Here is an 18,520-nt window from a genome sequence, read left to right as displayed (position 1 = left end):
TATATGCAGACGGTTGCAGCTGTGCACAGCATTGCAGACGTGCATGTTATGCATCGCCAGAAACCCCATGAAGAGACCTTTCAAATGAATCATAGATATTAGAAATCCAATGAGGGATAACGAAATTAGAACGAAAGTCTACTTCCGCTACCGGCGCCGTTGCGACGGAACGGACAAGCTGCATTACCTACGGACATGCCTAGCATCTTTGCTCAACGTCGCACATGCACATGCCATACACCACCAGAAGCGAATTGAAATGCTCTTTCTAATGAATATAAGATACTGAAAGTCGCATCAGACATGTACACATGATTAACCAAGAAATAACGCACTGATGGTGTTGGCGACGCACGGGACACGCGGCATGACACGCAGACGTATGTAGCTTGCCATGCCAGTGCACATGGGCATGTCGTACATCGTCTTGAAGCCCATTTGCATGGGCTTTCACATGCACTATAGATGTTAGGGATCTTCGAAAGGAGAGAGATATTATAAGGGGTTATTGGTAGGGTCGACATGAGTCGGCGGCGGAAGTCAAGCCGGATAGAAAAGCGGCACTATATGCAGACGGTTGCAGCTGTGCACAGCATTGCAGACGTGCATGTTATGCATCGCCAGAAACCCCATGAAGAGACCTTTCAAATGAATCATAGATATTAGAAATCCAATGAGGGATAACGAAATTAGAACGAAAGTCTACTTCCGCTACCGGCGCCGTTGCGACGGAACGGACAAGCTGCATTACCTACGGACATGCCTAGCATCTTTGCTCAACGTCGCACATGCACATGCCATACACCACCAGAAGCGAATTGAAATGCTCTTTCTAATGAATATAAGATACTGAAAGTCGCATCAGACATGTACACATGATTAACCAAGAAATAACGCACTGATGGTGTTGGCGACGCACGGGACACGCGGCATGACACGCAGACGTATGTAGCTTGCCATGCCAGTGCACATGGGCATGTCGTACATCGTCTTGAAGCCCATTTGCATGGGCTTTCACATGCACTATAGATGTTAGGGATCTTCGAAAGGAGAGAGATATTATAAGGGGTTATTGGTAGGGTCGACATGAGTCGGCGGCGGAAGTCAAGCCGGATAGAAAAGCGGCACTATATGCAGACGGTTGCAGCTGTGCACAGCATTGCAGACGTGCATGTTATGCATCGCCAGAAACCCCATGAAGAGACCTTTCAAATGAATCATAGATATTAGAAATCCAATGAGGGATAACGAAATTAGAACGAAAGTCTACTTCCGCTACCGGCGCCGTTGCGACGGAACGGACAAGCTGCATTACCTACGGACATGCCTAGCATCTTTGCTCAACGTCGCACATGCACATGCCATACACCACCAGAAGCGAATTGAAATGCTCTTTCTAATGAATATAAGATACTGAAAGTCGCATCAGACATGTACACATGATTAACCAAGAAATAACGCACTGATGGTGTTGGCGACGCACGGGACACGCGGCATGACACGCAGACGTATGTAGCTTGCCATGCCAGTGCACATGGGCATGTCGTACATCGTCTTGAAGCCCATTTGCATGGGCTTTCACATGCACTATAGATGTTAGGGATCTTCGAAAGGAGAGAGATATTATAAGGGGTTATTGGTGGGGTCGACATGAGTCGGCGGCGGAAGTCAAGCCGGATAGAAAAGCGGCACTATATGCAGACGGTTGCAGCTGTGCACAGCATTGCAGACGTGCATGTTATGCATCGCCAGAAACCCCATGAAGAGACCTTTCAAATGAATCATAGATATTAGAAATCCAATGAGGGATAACGAAATTAGAACGAAAGTCTACTTCCGCTACCGGCGCCGTTGCGACGGAACGGACAAGCGGCATTACCTACGGACATGCCTAGCATCTTTGCTCAACGTCGCACATGCACATGCCATACACCACCAGAAGCGAATTGAAATGCTCTTTCTAATGAATATAAGATACTGAAAGTCGCATCAGACATGTACACATGATTAACCAAGAAATAACGCACTGATGGTGTTGGCGACGCACGGGACACGCGGCATGACACGCAGGCGTATGTAGCTTGCCATGCCAGTGCACATGGGCATGTCGTACATCGTCTTGAAGCCCATTTGCATGGGCTTTCACATGCACTATAGATGTTAGGGATCTTCGAAAGGAGAGAGATATTATAAGGGGTTATTGGTGGGGTCGACATGAGTCGGCGGCGGAAGTCAAGCCGGATAGAAAAGCGGCACTATATGCAGACGGTTGCAGCTGTGCACAGCATTGCAGACGTGCATGTTATGCATCGCCAGAAACCCCATGAAGAGACCTTTCAAATGAATCATAGATATTAGAAATCCAATGAGGGATAACGAAATTAGAACGAAAGTCTACTTCCGCTACCGGCGCCGTTGCGACGGAACGGACAAGCGGCATTACCTACGGACATGCCTAGCATCTTTGCTCAACGTCGCACATGCACATGCCATACACCACCAGAAGCGAATTGAAATGCTCTTTCTAATGAATATAAGATACTGAAAGTCGCATCAGACATGTACACATGATTAACCAAGAAATAACGCACTGATGGTGTTGGCGACGCACGGGACACGCGGCATGACACGCAGACGTATGTAGCTTGCCATGCCAGTGCACATGGGCTTGTCGTACATCGTCTTGAAGCCCATTTGCATGGGCTTTCACATGCACTATAGATGTTAGGGATCTTCGAAAGGAGAGAGATATTATAAGGGGTTATTGGTGGGGTCGACATGAGTCGGCGGCGGAAGTCAAGCCGGATAGAAAAGCGGCACTATATGCAGACGGTTGCAGCTGTGCACAGCATTGCAGACGTGCATGTTATGCATCGCCAGAAACCCCATGAAGAGACCTTTCAAATGAATCATAGATATTAGAAATCCAATGAGGGATAACGAAATTAGAACGAAAGTCTACTTCCGCTACCGGCGCCGTTGCGACGGAACGGACAAGCGGCATTACCTACGGACATGCCTAGCATCTTTGCTCAACGTCGCACATGCACATGCCATACACCACCAGAAGCGAATTGAAATGCTCTTTCTAATGAATATAAGATACTGAAAGTCGCATCAGACATGTACACATGATTAACCAAGAAATAACGCACTGATGGTGTTGGCGACGCACGGGACACGCGGCATGACACGCAGACGTATGTAGCTTGCCATGCCAGTGCACATGGGCTTGTCGTACATCGTCTTGAAGCCCATTTGCATGGGCTTTCACATGCACTATAGATGTTAGGGATCTTCGAAAGGAGAGAGATATTATAAGGGGTTATTGGTGGGGTCGACATGAGTCGGCGGCGGAAGTCAAGCCGGATAGAAAAGCGGCACTATATGCAGACGGTTGCAGCTGTGCACAGCATTGCAGACGTGCATGTTATGCATCGCCAGAAACCCCATGAAGAGACCTTTCAAATGAATCATAGATATTAGAAATCCAATGAGGGATAACGAAATTAGAACGAAAGTCTACTTCCGCTACCGGCGCCGTTGCGACGGAACGGACAAGCGGCATTACCTACGGACATGCCTAGCATCTTTGCTCAACGTCGCACATGCACATGCCATACACCACCAGAAGCGAATTGAAATGCTCTTTCTAATGAATATAAGATACTGAAAGTCGCATCAGACATGTACACATGATTAACCAAGAAATAACGCACTGATGGTGTTGGCGACGCACGGGACACGCGGCATGACACGCAGACGTATGTAGCTTGCCATGCCAGTGCACATGGGCTTGTCGTACATCGTCTTGAAGCCCATTTGCATGGGCTTTCACATGCACTATAGATGTTAGGGATCTTCGAAAGGAGAGAGATATTATGTATAGGAGAAAAAACGCCTCCGAAGTTTTGGTAGAGAATGTAAACCTGAGGGGTAGGGAAATCCCGAGGGGCGTAGCCCCGAGGGATTTCCCGACCCCCGAAGGTTTACATTCTCTACCAAAACTGAGGAGAAGTTTTTTCTCTTGCTTATAAACCGTCATTTTAAATATTGCGTTTTAAGGAATTAGGACCTCACTATACCGCGAACATTCGGAATGACAGCAATGTCGCAACTCTAATGCACAAGTTAGAAAACGCACGGGATTTTCACGCAGTGCACGTGTTTTTTGTGAGTGAGTCAGTTATATACCACGTGGTTACTTGAATCCGCTCATTGCTAACCATGGCAAACCAGAGCGAAGACGAAATGTTTTTAACACAGTCGCAGTTTAAGAAAGATGATGACAATGCTGCTGCTGCTGCTGATGATGATGATGATGATTTTCTGTTCCGTTTCGCGGCACCTTTGACTGAGGAAGATATTGAAAGGAAATTATCTCGATGTGTTCCAAGAACGACAAGGTACAAAAATGATTGGGCGAAAGGAGTATTCAGGCGATGGCAAGAAGAGCGTCGGACGAGGTCAATGGATGCAAACATCGCGCTGTCGTCGTCCGTCTTGACTGAAGACTTGCTGGATATGACTGCTAAAGATATAAATACAGCCCTAAAGTATTTCCTATTCGAGGCGAGGAAAGTGGACGGGACTTGCTACCCAGCTGTTACTGTGTATGGGCTATTCACGGCAATAGCGTCACACTTGAAAGCTAACAAATCTCCTTACAATCTGATGGAAGGCGAAGAGTTCCAGGACAGCAGACAGGCACTGGACGCATGCATGCGTGAGAGGTCCACAGCTGGTCTTGGAGCAGACGTGAGAAAACCTACAGAGGTGATAACTCGAGACGAGGAGAACACTCTGTGGGAGAAGGGGGCTCTTGGAGAAGGCACGCCGCAAAAACTCCTGGACACAGTCCTCTACTTAACTGGTGAGTTGCATTTTGCATTTGATTTCCCTGTCGAAAAGTCGGATATTAGCAATTTTGGCATTTACAATCAAACCTTCACATCGAAAATAAATGTGATTAACTGGAACAAAATGCCCGACTTCACTTTGAGGCAAACCAAACCAAACAAAGTTTGGATGGATATTTTGAATCCCGTGTTAAGACCAAAATAGATAAACATTATATAATTGTGTACGGAATTTTATTTTCCAGGACTTAACTTCGCCTTGAGAGGTGGAAAGGAACATCGGAGTTTAAGACTACACCAACAACCTCAGATTACAGGCCCACATACAGACCAGAACGGCCGCAGGTACCTGCAGTATGTGGAAGACGTCTCTAAGACAAATGCCGGGGGAGTGAAAGACAGGAAACTGCAGAAGAAAAAGGTGCGAGCGTATGAAAATACCAAGAACCCGGAACGATGTTATGTGCGCCTTTTCATGAAGTACAAGTCACTTTGGTATGTATTAGATGTTTTCTGATACATTTCTGATACATGTTATACATTCTTTAGATATACCACTCATTTAATCACATCATGCGGGTGACTTGACCCATACTGCATGTAAATTGTCTTATAATTTTACTCCCTGATGATGATTGCACGCATTGGTTTAGGGGCATATAAATGACAAATGCAAACATTTCATACTTAATTGATTCTATGTCAACACAATTTAACTTTCCAGCCTACCATCTTCAACTCGAGCAAATGCGTTTTACTTCACCCCGATGAAGAAACCTAAGGATGGAAAATGGTACCTAGAGTCGCCCATGGGCCACAACACAATCCAGACAACGGTGAAGAGAATATGTGCTGAAGCCGGAATTGAAGGAAGGAAAACGAACCACTCGCTCAGATGCACTGCTGCTACCCGTCTCTACGAGGCAAACATAAGCGAGGAACAGATTTGTGAACAAACTGGTATGTAACTCAATGAATATCTGCAAAACACGAATGAAACTTGAAGTGACTGGGCCAAATTGCAATTTGGCGATTTTAAATGCTAGAACTTGTGATGTCAACATGTGTTATGGTTAACATGCCAAGATCCGGGTTCGAATCCCAATGATGGCCCCAAGCAAAGCGATTACAATATCATATAAATTGCTTTTCAAACGGTTATGTACAATTTGAAATGACTTATCAAGATGAATTCTTTTATTGTAGGTCACAAAAGCGAGGCAGTGAGGGTTTACAAGAGAACCAGTGATCAACAACAAGCAATGGCGTCAGATGTTCTCTCATGTTCAGCTCCAAAGAAAACTCAGACGTCTGCGACAGTGTCGGTTCCTACTTCAGAGGGAGATTCCGGTACAACACAAACTGTCGCTCACGGAAGTGTTACAATGACGTTCAATTTCAATTAAAACACTGTTGTCAGAGTTTTTGTTTTTCCTTTCCTGTGAATGCAGATTTCGGTGGCTGATCGCTCCAAACCGGTACTTTCGGGACGAGGGTTTACTCCTAGTAAAACCTGGGAATAGGTTTTACTTAAATCTAGTTAAACCTATTCCCAGGTTTTACATTGGGAGTAAAACCTCTTACCGGGTATTGGTGCAAGTAGAAAGGATAATGACCATTAAAGGCAGTGATCAGAATTAGGTTTATAAAAGGGGTTATTGGTGGGGTCGACATGAGTCGGCGGCGGAAGTCAAGCCGGATAGAAAAGCGGCACTATATGCAGACGGTTGCAGCTGTGCACAGCATTGCAGACGTGCATGTTATGCATCGCCAGAAACCCCATGAAGAGACCTTTCAAATGAATCATAGATATTAGAAATCCAATGAGGGATAACGAAATTAGAACGAAAGTCTACTTCCGCTACCGGCGCCGTTGCGACGGAACGGACAAGCGGCATTACCTACAGACATGCCTAGCATCTTTGCTCAACGTCGCACATGCACATGCCATACACCACCAGAAGCGAATTGAAATGCTCTTTCTAATGAATATAAGATACTGAAAGTCGCATCAGACATGTACACATGATTAACCAAGAAATAACGCACTGATGGTGTTGGCGACGCACGGGACACGCGGCATGACACGCAGACGTATGTAGCTTGCCATGCCAGTGCACATGGGCTTGTCGTACATCGTCTTGAGGCCCATTTGCATGGGCTTTCACATGCACTATAGATGTTAGGGATCTTCGAAAGGAGAGAGATATTATAAGGGGTTATTGGTGGGGTCGACATGAGTCGGCGGCGGAAGTCAAGCCGGATAGAAAAGCGGCACTATATGCAGACGGTTGCAGCTGTGCACAGCATTGCAGACGTGCATGTTATGCATCGCCAGAAACCCCATGAAGAGACCTTTCAAATGAATCATAGATATTAGAAATCCAATGAGGGATAACGAAATTAGAACGAAAGTCTACTTCCGCTACCGGCGCCGTTGCGACGGAACGGACAAGCGGCATCACCTACGGACATGCCTAGCATCTTTGGTAGAAAGAAAATATAGCTGAAAAAGATATAGTATGTTAGATATATAAAGAATTGTATGTTTGAACCAAATATATCATGAAATAGACTTTTGCGAAACCACATGAACGAAACATTGCATTGCATTTGAAATTTGACTTATGTAGCGCAGAATGGATATAGAAAAATATATCTGAAAAAGACATAACACATTAGATACATAAAGAATTGTATAACTGAACCAAATACATTATGAGCTATTTGTGTTAACCAGCACTCACCACGTGGAGGTTGCTCATTTAAGAGAGCCATTTTTCTTCTCCTGCACCATTCCCACAACAGCAAGTTCGAACAGCGAACCCCTTTACTACTGCTGTATAAACCTAATGGGTCGAAACTGACATTAGGTTATGGAATTACAGGCTATAACCTACTACTTCTATCCTACGGTTTTGGTTTGATCTACTCTCTGGTCTAGTGTCATGTAGCTTTTCCTGCACCATTCCCACAACAGCAAGTTCGAACAGCGAACCCCTTTACTACTGCTGTATAAACCTAATGGGTCGAAACTGACATAAGGTTATGGAATTACAGGCTATAACCTACTACTTCTATCCTACGGGTTTGGCTTTATCAACTTTCCGGTCTACTTTCACTTTCATCTACTTGTTTCTCACCTTTTGGGCTTTATGAGCTTGCCTTTTCCTTTGCTTTTCCCTTTTCCCTTCCCCCTACCTTCAAGGGGTTGGGTCTGGGGCTGGAGCTGGCTGGAGGAATCTGTTGGAACTGACGCCGATGCAGATTCCTCAGCGTTTGATGTACCCGCTGCTTGTTGGATAACATCTTGCACAAAAGCACACTCACTAGCAGCCTGTAAGGGAGTCTTCTTAGCGTAGTACCTACTGACAGTCTTTTGGCCATGTGCAAGATAGTCACTGGCCATCTTACGTTTTGCAGTATCATCGGGATGCTGCCTTGCCACTTCAGTCTCCAAAGCTTTCCGAACATCCGTGGCCGTAAATGTCCTCCGTTCGTTTTCGAAGTTGGGTTTAAGGAAACCTCTTGTCCTCTGATAGCGGGCCAACTCGAGACACATATTCCCCACTTCAGTGCCGTCCACTCTCCTGAAGAAAGGCGATTTGTCCGGTAGAGCATCTTCAGGCATGTCACCACGTACATATTGACGGTAATCCCTGAACATGTCGTAATCCTCTTTGGACAAGCTTAGGGTGACCAGGAAGCTCATGGACGTCTTGTGGTCCATGAAAGAAAGTTGGTACCTCCCGGCAACACACCGTGCCTTATTGAAATCTGCCAACTTCATACACGACGGCACTGAAGGTCTTTGGGCATGTCCAAGTTGAATTATCCCACAAGACAAGTACCGCATCACCAGGCGCTGATCGTCCTCAGATGGAAGTTGATCTGCCTTGGCCCGGTCCAGGATGTCCCTCACCTCTTGTCTGGTTGCAGGATCGGTGTACCCCTTTTGAACAACGGAAATGGGCGGCGGTTGTTTGGTTTCATCTCTGAATTCTGTAACAGATTTACGGACCTCTTCGCGTTTATACTGGCTAGAGACACCTGTATATGAACAATGCGTAGCACTTGTAAACCTACGCAAATTATCGAAAACCCTTGGGGACATTTGAACGTACGTTTGGCAGTAGCTGAGAAAGGATTTGACAGCTGACATGTAATTTTTAATGCCACCTGCAGATACCCCATTTTGTGAAAGGACCGTGTTAAAATAATGAATTTCATCTACATGCTCAAATATATCAAAGTTGATACAAGCCATATTACTATTTGGGAAAACATGTTTTTGGATATAATAGAAAAACTTAGAAACTTAGGCTGCAGATGCGTCCTCTCCTTGAATTGTGTGGCCAAAGTGTTTAAGTACCCTGATGTAATCAGGGATTTGATTTTTGTTGACACTGTATGTGCCACAAAATGCCAGTAGAGCCGACATTGACACCAGCTGTGTAGCAGTATAGGACTCGCTACGGCGGCGATTTTGGGCGTGTATGGCGTGTAGACCAGGAGTAGAGCTACCAGGATAACATTGCTTTAAATGCGCGATGCCTTTGTAATATGTTTTACACTTTTGACAAACGACCGAAATGTTTGTGGAAGGCATACTTGATGATAGTGCTGGGACACTTACTTTCTGGGAATGATTGGTCTGGATGTCACAGTCTTGAACAAATTAAGAAATAAACTGCTTATACGATATGTCTATTTAGGGAATAAACCTAGTAATGTTGAGTATCAGTTTGATAAAGTGAGCAACGTAAATGACTGAAAAATGCAGAAATTAAGAACAAACGAGAAGAAATAAAAGTAAAGTTCACTTGCCAATGGTGATTGCCAGCGCTGACTGGTAGTGATCCACTAAGACACTTGGTCTGTGATGATGAAATTGCAGTGACATGCATTCCCTTATATTACCATGTCGCGGTCAGACAACCAATGGGATGGTTTAGATGAAGTTCACGTGGCCAAGCCGGATGTTTCTACGGGGGAGGAGGAAACTGGAAATTGTCCATCTCCATTCCATGCGTGATGTCCATTTGGAGGGGCAAGAGCATGCCAAAAGGTGTGAATTGCACATGCCAAAGGAATTTTATACGCAAAGTTGAAGTCAGTGGGGCGACGAGGTTTAAAATCACAAAGTAGCGGCATGTCAAAAGGAAGTGACCCAAGCTGAGTGATTATAACCATAAGAGAGCAAGGCAGGTGACGAAATTACAATTGCTGATAAATAGCATCTCCAGGGTACGAAGATGTGAACACAGACGAGTGATATGCAGCTAATCACGTAGTAATTAAGTTTACAGGAAGGTAGAGAAGAACGTGTACTCGTAGTATATACAATCAGTCCATGCGGACAGATCTGAAAGAAGTTATGAAAATAATGATGATAAGGAGTTGCGAACGCAACTCAGTAACTAAGTGGCCAGACAGAGGCGGCCTTTGTGATAAGTTACAGTTGTCAGAGCATGGCGCCATCTTGTCTGTTTGATGCGCGTCGTTACATAAGGGAACGTTTATTCGAATGCACAGTATACCTTGGCACATCCACATTGTCAAGGTATTACCGACCCCTTTTACACCATTGGTTTCTGATGCTGAAGTAACAGCTGAGGAAAGATGCGCGCCAGATCCCCAATTCTACCAGCCACACGCACAAGTACAGTTACATAATGCCGCGCATTCCTTGATTAAAAGACGTTCCTTGAATGCATATTATAACCTGGCATAGACGCACTTTCAAGGGCTTTCAGGTGCGTTTGAAACATTAAATGTTGGATGATTGATCGTGAAATTATAGGTGCCGTAACACTGACGGGAGACGTGCGCCAGACCCCCGACTTTATCCGCCATCAGCAGTTGCATAATGACGCGCATGGCTTGACTGTCTGAGGTGACACGAATATACGTCACACCTTGGCACAACCGCACTTTCAAGGGCTTTCCGATGCATTTTAAATCTTTCATTTTGGATGAAGGATAATGAAATAATAGCTGGCGGAAGGTACGCGCCAGATCTCCGTTTTTACCTACCAGTCGCACAAGAACAGTTACGTAATGACGCGCATTGCCTGATTATCTCATGTTGCTCGAACGCCCGTTATAATTTGGCAGAGCCGCACTTTCAAGGGCTTTCAGATGCATGTTAAACATTAAATTTTGGATGGTGGATCGTGAAATTATAGCTGCCGTAACACTGACGGGAGACGAGCGCCGGATCCCCGACTACTTTACCCGCCATTGGCGCAAATGCATTTACATAATGGCGCGCATTGCTTGACTCTCAGACGCGACTCGAATGCACATTACACCTTGGCAGAACCGCACTTTCAAGGGCTTTCCACCACCGTAAAAGTTTATATATTAAGACCACAGGCGTTGCTTCTATGGCTTTATTCCAGTTCGTTGCAACTTTAGCTCTGTCACGTATATTGATTCCTGTGTAGAGCGAATGTCTAATGTTGCACACCAGCATGTTGCACATTTCCAGAATCCCACATGAATCCCCTTGCAAATGCTTTGTAGTTGTAAATATTAACGACGCCGGTATAGCCGGTGAACAGATTTATGTAAATTCCGCCAATCTATATCACCTGCGGTATTTGTTGCATTTCGCACATGAATACCCATGTAGCTCCACCACTAAATGCGCAACGTGTGCGTTTTATACACTGTCTGACACACGCTTTAACTGGCTTTCAAACGCAGTATAGAAATGCATTTTCTAAGGTGAATCGTAAGAGTGGTTGCCATTAGATCATGACCGGACTATGGTGGCATGATGACTACTGTGATATAGAAGAATTGAAGTTCAACAAAATTACACAAACCATCATGTCGGAGATTCAATCTGGACTGGTTACCAGGGGCACCATTAGAATCACGTTTGCATTTTTGGAGAGAGCGTTGGATCGGGTTTCCAACCATGTATAACATGCATAGATATCACAAAGTAAAAGGCTTCCAAAATACAATGGCGCGAGCGACTTCCACCGGAGGCTGGGTGGAAGAAAAGTCTTCCACCGAGACTCCTGTGGAAGAAATTCAGAAGGCCTAAAATCACGGAAACCTTAATTGCTGGGCTATAAATTTGCCAAAAAAGAAACGGAAAAATTCTACGTGACGCGCAAGGGTCCCGCTATCCAATGACGTGCAGGATGCGCGTGTAAGGCGGCGAATGCAGCTCCCAAGGGAGCCGTGCTGCAATAGGTGATACAATCTGGGTGGTCCCTCTCCCAAGAGTGTCTCTCCCAAGAGTACTTGTCTCAAGAGTACCCTTCCCAAAGGTACCCCTACCACGAAGAAGACGAAGAAGAAGGAAGCCCCTACCACCACCACCACCAAGGCAGCAGACCCACAGAGTGTCAAGAAACAGATGACGCCTGATGTGCTGTGGAACAATGATCAGCAAACTGTTGATGTTAGCCCCGACAAGTTAGCCTCTCCTGCTAGCCCCGACGCAACACCCCACGATGAGTTGCCTCCTGATCTACAAGACTTGTATGATCTACTACCGATGCTGCCACCGTCGACTGTCCCCACGACTGACGCAAAGCAGACAACAGTGTCAGGAGAGACTTCCGACATGCCTGCTCATTCAGGCCTGATGACGACGAATCCCATGATGACATCCATGATGGCTCCAGAGACGACGTCATCAGAGACGACTTCATCAGAGATGACTTCATCAGAGATGACTTCATCCGAGATGGCTTCATCAGAGACGACTGCAGAGATGATGCCTCCCGAGGACTATCCAGACATTCCCATGTTTAACGATGAAAATCATTTTCATCCTGGACAAATGGACTTTCTACGTTGTTCGACTTGTAATCCCCACGACCATTTGAACTGGTGGTGATGATCTGATGTTGTTGTTGTTGTTCACAGGTTGTTGGTGTTGTTCCAATAAAATTCAATGTGAATGGTTTGAATGTGTTGTATATATCTTCAAGGTTCATCCTTGGTGTCACCTGCAGGGTGATAAGACGTATGTCAGGGACACTGTCAGGGTCCATGTCAGGGACACTGTCAGGGACACAGTTAAGGGGCGACGACCTGGTGGATGTCATGGTCACCCCACTCACGTTACGTCATCCTTTTACCATGTTGATTGCAGGCCCTACAGGGTCGGGTAAAACGTCGTTCGTCAAAACGTTGCTGGAACATGTGTTTCAACCAGGGATTCTCGATCTACCCCCTCAGGGGATCGTTTGGGTGTACAGTGAATGGCAACCCATGCACGAGGATTTGGAAGTGTTGACATCAAAGTTAGGCCTTCCCCTGACCTTTGTGCAAACCATGAGCGAAGCCAACGCGCAGTTACCTGCAGCAGGGTCTGTTGGGGGTGGGGGTGGGGGTGGGGGTGGTTTGCCTGCACCCCACTGGTTGATCATTGACGATTTGCTGGGCGATCATAGCAAAGAGGAAGAGGCAGACGTGTTGCGATGGTTTACCAAGAAAAGTCACCATCGCAACACGTCTGTGTTGTGCCTGACGCAAAACCTCTTTGCCTCGACGCCTCATCATCGCACCATTAGTTTAAATGCTCACTATCTGGTGCTGTTTAAAAACCCGAGGGACGCCTCTCAAATGGATCACTTGGCTCGACAAATCTTTCCAGGACAGACGGCTTTCCTTCGAGAAGCCTACGAGGATGCCACCTTGGCTCCTTATTCCTATCTGTTTCTGGACTTGAAACCCACCACGGCCAAAGAGCATCGTGTGCGTACCCATCTCTTTCGCAACCCCACCACCCTTTACGTTCCCAAGTGATAAATAGCGCTGACTGTCGACCTGACCCATGAGTTGAGTCTGACCTGCCATGGGAAACAGACGGAAACAGACCCAGCCCCGCAAACGTGCTGTTGTTGCCACAGGCTTGTTTAAACCCGCTCGTAAAAACTCTCCTGTTATGAAAGTGGGAAATCGTTTGCAACCCACCACCAGTAGGACTGAAGATTGAAGAAATCACCTTGAAAAAGAGCCTTACATGGTTTTCATCAAAAGAGGCGTGTATAAACTCACTTCGTCAAGCTTGGCGAATCGGGGTCGATCTAACTGATTCATACGGTGGACCCACGTGCTATATTTACAAAAAGGTTCGCTACACACCATGAGGGAGTGTATTGAAAACAACATGGATCTTCTCCACATACTGAGTGAGTCTATGTCTTTAGATCTGACCAAACCCCAGTTTATGGCGATCATCACGTTGTTGCATTACATCATCATCAGTTTTATTCCAGTGACAGATCACGAGAAAAAAGATCTTGTTCCTGTACAGGAAGATCATTCGCGTACTGAACAGCAAACGAGGAGGATACAGAGATAAAAAGCAGTTGCTGGTTACTTTTCACTATATATTTCCAACTTGTGTACAAGCACTGGATCGATATTTGTATCAATCGGACCAGGACAAAACCCATGAGTCTGTTATCTCGCACTGAGGAACCAGCCGTGAAGCTTGACACGTCCATCCACAATAACATTACCTCGCCGCATGTAGACCAAATGGGAGGAGGGGTGCAAGAAAAGGGGACCCAAGCCTACGCAACCATGATGTTTTATATCTACTGTTACGTCACGCCCAGTCGAACGAGCTATGGCAGTATCTCAATCGACAAAAACAAGTGTCCCTCTGTGTCCCTCAAGTGCCTCTCAAGTGTCCCCATGTGTCCCTCAAGTGCCCCTGTGTCCCTTGAGTGTCCCTCTGTGTCCCTCAAGTGCCTCTCAAGTGTCCCCATGTGTCCCTGAAGTGCCCATGTGTCCCTGAAGTGTCCCTCTGTGTCCCTCAAGTGCCTCTCAAGTGTCCCCATGTGTCCCTGAAGTGCCCATGTGTCCCTCAAGTGTCCCTCTGTGTATCTCTAGTGTCCCACAAGTGCCCCTAAAGTGTCCCTCAAGTGTCCCCTCAAGTGTGCCATGTGTCCCTCAAGTGTCCCTCTGTGTATCGCGAGTGTCCTTCGAGTGTCCCTCAAGTGAGTGTCCCTCTGTGTCCCTCTGTGTCCCGCAAGTGTCCCTCTGTGTATCTCGGGTGTCCCTTGAGTGCGCTCTGTGTCCCTCGACTATAAAAGTGTGCCTCTAAGTAGTGTGGTCAGTTGAGCGAGAACCACTGATGTGTCAAAACATGGGTCGAGTCAAGAGAGATTGCCCTGTGCCTGGTTGTACTGCAAAGCAACTTTCAAAACTGTCTAATCATTTATCACAAGTACACAAGATGGATTCTGATGGAAAGAGAAGATGGTTGAAACTGAAGAACGGAATGAGTGAAGTCAAACCTACTATTCTCAAGTCGGATCTATTACATCTTCTGCCCTCATCCTGATCCTACTCCTTCAACGTTGAAGCATGCACGGAAGATGGTGATGGTCCCTGAAGAGGTATGGCAAAGTCTGCAAGACGAAAAACGACAACGTCATTTGCTCAAGTCCAACCTGTTGGAACAGAAACGGTTACACACGCTTCACGATATGGATACCCTCGTTCGTGATGACACGATTCCCTTCAGGGACAGAGAGCAGCAGTATAACACCTTGTTGCAACAGATGTTGGCGTTTCAAGACAAAGCAGCAGCAGCTGCAGCTGCAGCAGCAACAACAGCACGACGCACCAGCCACATGCAACCATGGAACGGAACCACTACCACCACCACCACCACCACCACCACCAGGGAGGAAGGAACAACACCCCTCGGGAAAGGAGGGACTCCCCCTCTCCTAGCTGCTCCCCGTAAGTACGGTTTTACTTACTGAGTCACACTCTAGCCTGTGTAGAGGTCGCCTAGAAGTTTTAGGTCTACAAGTCTTAAGACTAAGAGAGCTGTCTTAGACCCCCTAAGCATGGAGAGCGCGAAGCCGGTTACAGAGTCACTGACTTATGTTGTTCTTTGATTCTTTTGTTTCAGAACACTCCTCCTCCTCTGACCTCATTCTGAATGACGTGGTGCAAACGATTCCTAAAACGCTGCAAGCCAATGCCAAACAGTTGATGGCACGGATACAAGCCCCTCCTGACTTGGGTTGGAATGAAAACGGTCAATTCATGGTGGAAGGGGAACCCATGCCTGGGACTCACATGGTGGATCTCATCAATGATCTGGTGCGACAACGTACCAAAGCAGCTCCTCCAAGGGGTTGGAACGTTCTGGCTCAGTATCTCACTTCCAGCAACGTCCCTCATGAACTGATTGGCAACCCTCTCCGTTGGTCCTGGATGATGAAAACGAAAGGGACCGCGCAACAACAGCAACACCACGCGCCTCCCACACCCGTGAAACGTCAGGCGGAAGGTACCTCCTTGTTTTTGACACCACCCCAATCCAACGTGGAATCCAAGAAAAAGAAGAAGAAAGATGCTGCAACGCCGCTCAAGGCAGAGACTCCCTCTTCCCCTCTGAACCGAGTGCGTCAATGGATTCACTTTTAATCATAAAAGAGAGCAGAGGTTGGGTATTGGCCCGGAAAAGATTCGTTGAGTTTTTGTGAGATTGACAGCTGCGCTAAACACTGACAGACGTGCATGGTTATCTTTGTTTTGTTTTTTTCACAGGGTACTTGCTACCATGGGTCAACACCTATGGAGATATGAGCTAGAATTTGTCTTCAGTAACCCATGCATGTCATAAGAGGCGACTAACGGCCTCGGGATCAGGCATGCTGGCGTGATTAACAAATGTCATCATATGTCAGATGTGTAGATTGATGCTCATGCTGTTGATCACTGGATTACCTTGTCCAGATTCATTTATGTACAGGCCGCCACCTCTCTCATACGACTGGTGTTTGTGCCCTTCAGCATTGTAGAGCCAGTAGATGAACTGAATGCAATATTATAGCTCCGTTATTTCACCATCGGCGAAGACAGGAAGACCTACGTCATCATAGGTCACGGGTCCCCTCTAATTTATCATTGCTCACCCTGTCAATGGTTACACTGATTTGAGCTTCACAGATGAAGCTGGAAAAAATGGGTGACTTCCATACTATGACCCACAATGTAAACGCAGGGCTCCTACGTTAAATGCTTGACGTTAAATGTGCCGTTCCCAGAAAACAGCCAGTTCTAAGAATTCCACATGAACTGTGAAGTCATCGATGACGTCACAGTTATGCAATGTCTAACGTAAACACAACAGTGGTAGCCATTTGCAGTGAACCGTCACCTTGTAAGAGGACGGTCTTACGCCTGCTCTTTACAGTTCAATCTCGGGATCACCTTAGCGATAGTTACGATCATGACACAGTATTATGAAGGCCTGTAAACAATTCTCCAGAAACAAATGGGCCAAGGGTATAGTGGCTAGGAAACTCAGTGAATGAAAACAACGTGTGAGAGTACCGTTACTGGGACACTGTGTTGCACACTTTACATCATTTAGTAGTAGAGACAATGAATTCACAGCGTTGGTAAGATGATTACGTGAAGATCTCATCACTGATCACTTGAAGGCTCGCATCAAGAGGTTAGAAACGACTGAGCCCACCACGGCAGTAGAAGAGCCGACAGGCACACTCACCCCCACCTCCACCGGGAGCATACACGCTTGCATCATTGCTAACAGAAACAGACACGCCGATCACGTCATCACCGCCGACGACAACAAAAATGAAAAGTGACTTTCAGAACAACAGTGGTTCGCTCAAACAGTTGTACATGAACCTGTTTCGCAACACGGGACACCTGTGGCAAGAACATCCCTGCAACCTCACCCTAGACGAGTTCAGGAACGGATTCACACTGTGGGTGGTGGATTTGACGGCAGATCTGGGAGCAGATGAAGGCCATAACTACCCACGACACACGGGCAAGTTGGGACTCGAACTCCAGTTTGCAGAACCCTTACCTCGTCCGGTCACCCTCGTCTGTTACGAGGAATACGAAAGCGTGTTGGAAATTGATCGGTTCCGCAACGCTCTGATGGTCTAAGGATGGATGGACTGACGACCAAGGACTTGAACGCCTACGTCCAACAGGACCCCCTGCTGCGACCCCTTTACCAAGGGACCTTTGCCCGAGATCACTTTGCCATCACCGTGCTAAGTGAACGACACGGTCCTTATCCTAAAGCTTACATCGTCAACACGGACCCCAGTCATCTCCCGGGACAACACTGGGTGTGCGTGTATCGTCCAGCACCGGGTGTCTTTGAGTACTTTGACAGTTATGGCGTCCCTACCCACTACTATGGACCAAGGTATTCTATAAGTGATCCCACCCAACTGCATCCGGACGTTCGACATGCCATGGCCTACACAGGATGGCTCGCACAGCGGTGGAATGTGAATTCAGTTCAACCCTGGTTCAGTAGCTCTTGTGGAATGTACTGTTTGTTTGTCCTGGCTCATCGTGCCCGTGGATGGAACAGTTTGATCCCTTCAACACCCTCGTCAATGAAGAACGTGTGAAACGCTGGTTTCAACTCACACGCCTGCCAGACAACAACAACTACAACGACGTCCAGGATCCACAGCCCTGTCAAACATGTTGTTCTTATGGTTCTGATGTTATGATGTTCTCTTCATGTTCGAGTTCCTACTGTTTGTAAACAAAAGATCAGGGACGCCCCTAATCCTGACTCTTTTGTCACCATGGTTCTTGTTAGCGGGGGAAATAAAACGTTGAAAAAAACCAACACACATGCCTTGTTATGATTGTCATAG

This window comes from Haliotis asinina, chromosome 5 (genome assembly GCF_037392515.1).
Source record: "Haliotis asinina isolate JCU_RB_2024 chromosome 5, JCU_Hal_asi_v2, whole genome shotgun sequence".
Classification (NCBI taxonomy): Eukaryota; Metazoa; Mollusca; class Gastropoda; order Lepetellida; family Haliotidae; genus Haliotis; species Haliotis asinina.
This window is presented reverse-complemented; position numbering follows the sequence as displayed.